This window comes from Phyllobates terribilis, unplaced genomic scaffold, assembly GCF_046119375.1.
Source record: "Phyllobates terribilis strain yellow unplaced genomic scaffold, ASM4611937v1 Scaffold_297__1_contigs__length_2349677, whole genome shotgun sequence".
NCBI classification, from domain to species: Eukaryota; Metazoa; Chordata; class Amphibia; order Anura; family Dendrobatidae; genus Phyllobates; species Phyllobates terribilis.
The window spans coordinates 142,248-148,301 of NW_027363057.1; the positions used below are offsets into that span (position 1 = coordinate 142,248).

Here is a 6,054-nt window from a genome sequence, read left to right on the forward strand (position 1 = left end):
GTTACTGGCACAATATGGTGCCACGGGACCAGAGCGGCGTCGGTAAAAGATAAAGCTGACGGAAGGTGAGTATAAGAATGGGAACAGAGGGGCTTACATTTAAAGCGCCATTCCAGTGGTGAAAAAAAAACTTGTTTGTGCAGTGGGTTCAAAACCTGAGTCTACTCCATACATCGCCACCATACATGTGCCGTACATGTATGGTGGATGTCAGAATAGGCTTACATTTTTCCTGGTCTGATCACCAGGCGTCCTACTATTAAGACTCCCACTAATCAAGAGAATGGGGTTAACTCGTTCTGTATGTATCTCAAGAAGTGTAACAAATAGTTACAGTAATGTATCAAAAATTTAATCTTAAAATATATATATATATTATATCACCAGAGATACTCTTGGATTTAATTGTGTACCTGCATTACAGAAGTTTTTCATAGGTATTTGAGGCTTGTAAACTGAAATAAATGCTTGTTGCGAAGGTATTTTATTTGTTTAGATTAACACAGCCTTGGAAATAACTGACTTCAGTCAACACGTTTTTTCTACCTAACATGAGAGCACCAAATTGTGGACACAAAGACCCTAATTCCATCTATTTGTCACTTACTGGGCTGCTTGCTGTAGTTTTGATAAAATCACTGTTTTAACAGCAGGAGATTATCCCTAAAGGACTAGTAAACCTGCTGCCATGGAGTCCTCCATTTTCATGAGCTCTGTGTAATCCTGCGTCCACTAATGATTGGTAGCTTTCTGCCTATGCACAGTGTACACAGAAAGCAGTCAATCAGTGGTGTGGGCGAGGTTAAACACAAGCAGTATAGTTGTGGGTTTTAAGGTGTCTATTGATGAACAACATGTCTTCCTAAGGGGAGTCTCAGTCCCTATCCCTACAATGGGTGCCTTCTTGGGGCCAGGGTGCAGCCATAGGCCAAACCAATTCAGGTAATCGCTTCTCTGCCTTTTGGCTAAGATCAACTGTAGTACCTTTTCTTATCAGTTTAACATCTGATATGTCCCCTATATGTCCACTTATTTTCACACATTCTCTTCACCTCTCCCCCCTAATGTCCCATGCGCCTCAAGACCGGGAAGGGTTGGGGGGTAGAGAGGGTAACTAATTATTGAACAAACGAGCAGCGGTCCCACCTGCTTCCCAATCTGGAGGCTTCCTACATACTGAAGCTGGCTGCTGCAGCACAGCCAGATAAAAGCCACTAGCCCATTATGACACGTGCAATGTCTGTTCCATTCTTCCATTCTTGCATTATTCCATTGTCCCATTGTTAGGAGGCAATGGAGCAATAGGACAATGGAACAATGGAATAATGCAAGAATGCAAGAATGGAAGAATGGAACAGACATTGCACGTGTCATAATGGGCTAGTGGCTTTTATCTGCCAGTGCTGCAACAGCCAGCTTCAGTCTGTAGGGAGCCTACAGACTGGGAAGCCGGGGGGGGGAGGGGACAGCTGCTCGTCTGTTCATTAATTAGTTATCCTCTCTACCCCCCCCCGCCTCGGTCTTGAGGCATGTAGGACATTGGGCAAGGGGGGAGAATGTGTAAAAATAGGTGGACTTATGCAGATTAAAAACGTTTGGGGTGCATCTGCAACAAGCAGTATATTTGTGGGTTTTAAGGTGTCTATTGATGAACAACATGTCTTCCTAAGGGGAGTCTTTGTCCCTATCCCTACAATGGGTGCCTTCTTTGGGCCAGGGTGCAGCTCTAGGCCAAAACCAATTCAGGTAATCGCTTCTCGGCCTTTTGGCTAAGATCAAGTGTAGTATCTTTTCTTATCAGTTTAATATCTGATACGTCCACCTATTTTCACACATTCTCCTCTCCCCCCTAATGTCCCATGCTCCTCAAGACCGGGAAGGGTGGGGGGTAGAGAGGGTAACTAATTATTGAACAAACGAGCAGCAGTCCCCAGTATGCTCCCTATATACCCATTATGACACGTGCAATGTCCGTTCCATTCTTGCATTTTTCCATTGTCTCATTGTTAGGGGGCAATGGAACAATGAGACAATGGAAGAATGGAACAGACATTGCACGTATCATAATGGGCTCCTGGCTTTTATCTGGCAGTGCTGCAGCAGCCAACTTCAGTCTGTAGGGAGCCTACAGACTGGGAAGCACTGGGGACCGCTGCTCGTTTGTTCATTAATTATTTATTCTCTCTACCCCCCACCCTTCCCGGTTTTGAGGCGCGTGGGACATTAGGGGGGAGAAAAGAGGAGAATGTGTGAAAATAGGTGGACTTATGCAGATTAAAAACATGTGGGGTGCATCTGCAACAAGCAGTATAGTTGTGGGTTTTAAGGTGCCTATTGATGAACAACATGTCTTCCTAAGGGGAGCCTTTGTCCCTATCCCTACAATGGGTGCCTTCTTGGGGCTATGGTGCAGCAATAGGCTATAACCAATTCAGGTAATCGCTTCTCGGTACCTTTCGAAAAGGCGGCTTTGGCCGTCGGCCACCCTAGCAGATTGATGCACACTGGGGTTTAGGCCCTTATTAGTACGCCAGGTGGCTAATATAGTCATCTAGTGGAAAGCATGGCCCCCCAGGATCGACGCCATTGGGCCGGGGAAGATCGAAAGCCCGAAGTGTGAAGTGCCCCAGGATTGGTGACCCTGGGGTGCCTTAACTCACTGGTATTGGGAACCCCACTTGAGTTTCTGGCACATTTGCACAAGCACTTCAAATTTTCTTTCTTTGCACACACCCTTATTCCGGGCCTTCTGGCCTTAGGATCTGGAATTTTTCAATTCCCGGTCGAAGGTCCAGGCAGTATTATACTGTGAAACCTTCGCTATTTATTTAATCTTTTTGTCACTGTGTGTGCACTTATTCACTTGTGTCACGTCCTTCTAGGATTTTGTCGGTATGCTTTTCCCTAACTGGTTCCTCTCTTGGCAGGTCTAGGGGGAAAGTGTGTGGCCATCAGGTTCCACTCCCCCCTGAACCACCCTGGCTCTCCTCTTTCGGGAGGAGAGCATTGTTGGCTTCCCTCTTCCGGGAGGGAAGCACAGTCTTTGGCTCCCACTGCCTTGCTCGGGTGAGAACTCGGGCAGGCGCTGGGGGTAAGATTGGGTCGCCTCTGGCTTTGGCTGGAGGTGGCTATTTGTCCCTGGAATAAACATCAGACAGCACTAGTCCAAGTTATACACTCATGTGAGTGACGCCTAAGTTTCTCTCTCTCACCTGTAGAGTGTTAGCTCTTATGATCAGCAGGGTCCACTCTCTCTTCTGTATACTACAGTGTAAGCTCTCTTGGTCAGCGTGGTCCTCTCTCTCTCCTGTAGCGTGTAAGCTCTAATGGTGAGCAGGGTCCTCCATCTCCATTAGAATGGAAGCTCTTGTGGTCAGTGGGGTCCTCTCGCTCTCTTTTTCTCTCTCTCCTGTGGAGTGTAAGCTATACCAGCCAGGTCCTCTCTCTCTCTCTCTCTCTTCTCCTCCACGTGTATTTGCTGAGCAATTACAAGCTTTCCTGTATTGAGATTCTCTCAAATTTATTCACCGCCAATCAACTTATTGGGCAAAATTCATCGAAGTTGGCAAATACTAATTTCAAAATATCTGCTCATCTCTACTCAGCACCTTCTGATGACTAACTGAAAATAAAACAAAAAAAATACTATGCAAACACAGGGCCACTAAAAAAAACAAAAAAATCAAAACAAGAAATAAAACCCCTACACATACCACATACAAAAATTTGCAATTGTTTTGTTTTAATCAAACTGCTTCTACAATCATTGGATGCTATGTTTAACCACATCCCGGAATGTGATCAAATAAAAGAAATTGCGGCACTGATAATATTGATGGTCATTCCTGCTAAACTGTTATATTTTATTAAATGTGCAAATATTCATGCTTGTTTCTCATTTTTGTTTGCTTCTCTTTATAGTAACCATGGAGGCTTTCTCTTTAAAAAAAAAAAAGTTAAATTTCACAATTGTGAGGAATGTGCCAATGGATCATTCTAGATGAAAGAACAAGGCCGATGGCAATCATTCCCTTGACATTCACGTGTTTTCGCAGAAGAACAGGCAGCCAAATAGTACTGTTCTGTATGATATAAAGCCACAAAAAACTTCCATGGAAAGAGAAAAGAGAAGTCACAGCTAGTAAAACAAACATTTGTTACAATGAAAGAAACAAATATGATAATGGATGAAGCAACCAACTCTTCCCTATAGTAAAGAAATGCGTTGATGTGTGCCAACGCTTCTAAATGCTGATTAAATCACATTTAAAGGGAATCTGTCAGAAACCCTTTACTCCCCACCCTCCGTCACCCCAAAATCATTAATATGATTGTGCAGACCTTTAAAGGCTACACCAGTTGATCCTTTTATGAACCCAAAGCATTGATCCAGCAGTGAGAAATTGTGTTTTGAAGTGATGTCTGGAAGTGCATTGGGACCTGACAATATACTTCTAGCTTTTCAGCCTCACGTTGTACTCACTACCAAACTGCATCCTCCCCCGGCTGATTGACTTGCCGTTTGCTGTCATACCCGACCACTGACCTGTCAATAACGTACAATACCGTAAGTAGTGATATCCCTCTTTGTGGCTCCATACAATACTAATGCTTATGTCCCCTTATGTAGTACCAAGTACAATATTAATATTTCTTTGTGCCCCCATATAGTAGTAATGTTTATCTTTGCACCCAAATACACCAGTAACGACCCTACCAGTGGCACTCATACAGTAGTAACATACACCTTTTATGCCCTGCTACAGTTGTAATGTCCTTAATTGTGGTCGCATACATTCTTAAGTTATAGGGCGACAATTTGGGGTATTACTAGTGTGTGAGGCAACAATTGCAGACATTATTAATGTGACCCCATAAACTAATAATTTCCCCCATTGTGGCCCCTTATACTGATGATATTCCCCAATTTATATCGCCGTACACTAGAAATGTTCCCCATTCTGGCCCTACACACTTGTAATATCCCCCATTCTGGCCCTAGACACTTGTAATGTCATCCATTCTGTGTAATGCACACGCCCGGACTGACTGGCGTGTGCGTGTATATGTAGTGATTCTACTGGACCGTACCGGAGAGTGAATGCCTGGAGGGGAGTAACTAAGTATCCACCCGATCCGACCAAGGTCGCACGACGGCATACGACGCCAGTGCACCAAGGAGGGACCGAGCAGAGGGACCAGGTGCTACTCCAGGTCAGACCCCGGACACGGCTGTTGACCCACACTGGGGCATACAGGAACAGGCAGGTTAGGCTGGCACACAGACTGGTGGGTACAGGCAGACATGGCAGGTATGCAGACAGGTGGATGCTGGCAAGCACGACTGGTATGCAAACAGGGAGGTACTGGCAGGTACGGCCGGTATGCAGGCAGGTGGATGTTGGTAAGCACGACTGGTATGCAGGCAGGGAGGTACTGGCAGGTACGACAGGTTGGAGCACAGAGTGGATAGGACCCAGTACAGACTGGGACTCGGGAACAGAACCGCAGATGCGGTGGACAAACACAGCAGAGTGAGGCCGCCCGGAGCGGCGAGCAAGAGCAGAGCAAGACGAGACCGCCTGGAGCGGTGAGCGAGAGTAGAGCAGGACGAGACTGCCGGAGCAGGGAGCAAAGGGTCAGAGCAGAGCGAGACTGCCGGAGCAGTGAGCAAAGGGTCAGAGCAGAGCGAGACTGCTGGAGCAGTGAGCAAAGGGTCAGAGCAGAGCGAGACTGCCGGAGCAGTGAGCAAAGGGTCAGAGCAGAGCGAGACTGCCAGAGCAGTGAGCAAAGAGTCAGAGCAGAGCGAGACCACCTGGAGCAGTGAGCAAAGGCAGAGCAGGCAAGAACCGCCGGAGCGGTGAGCAAGGCAGAGCAGGCAAGAACCACCGGAGCGGCGAGCAAGGCAGAGCAGAGGGGACAGGGCTCTGTTCACACGGAACAGACAGGAAGGGAAAGGCAGAACCAGATACCCACAGGGTACTTGCAGTGAAGTAGCGAGTGGACCACAAACTCACAAACGGAAGTACAGTGACAACGAGCAGGAGTTAGGTA

At 46.5% G+C, this 6,054-nt stretch overlaps 2 pseudogenes; both read left to right on the top strand.

Annotated features, from left to right (window-relative positions):
• The first annotated feature begins 945 nt into the window (after positions 1-945).
• LOC141220455 (U2 spliceosomal RNA) lies at positions 946-1,151 on the top strand (annotated as a pseudogene).
• A 598-nt stretch (positions 1,152-1,749) lies between these two features.
• Positions 1,750-1,839, top strand: LOC141220453 (U2 spliceosomal RNA; annotated as a pseudogene).
• Positions 1,840-6,054: the final 4,215 nt, after the last annotated feature.